A 307-nucleotide genomic window follows, 5' to 3' on the forward strand; every position below is an offset into this window, starting at 1 on the left:
GGTTGAGTGAGTGCATCAGACAAGACGATGAAGAAGAAGTGCTGCTGCAGAGTTAGTGCATCAGAGAAAATGAAGAAGAAGAGCTGCTGTGCTGTAGCTTCAAATTTTCGGCATGTCTAGAACAATTCTTACAAGTACAACACGACGTAGCTGGGCGCCGCGGACAGACGCCGAACGTCCCTGCCGGTGTGCCTACAGCCATAGAAAATAAAGTATTTGAATTTTAAAGATGTGGTGTGACGCTGCGCTTCTCGTCTGGTGCACGACCGCCTGAAACGCTGTTTTTTTTTTTTTTTCCCCTCCCTGC

The sequence above is a fragment of the Sinocyclocheilus grahami genome, unplaced genomic scaffold, assembly GCF_001515645.1.
Source record: "Sinocyclocheilus grahami isolate Dianchi unplaced genomic scaffold, SAMN03320097.WGS_v1.1 scaffold226.1, whole genome shotgun sequence".
NCBI lineage: Eukaryota > Metazoa > Chordata > Actinopteri > Cypriniformes > Cyprinidae > Sinocyclocheilus > Sinocyclocheilus grahami.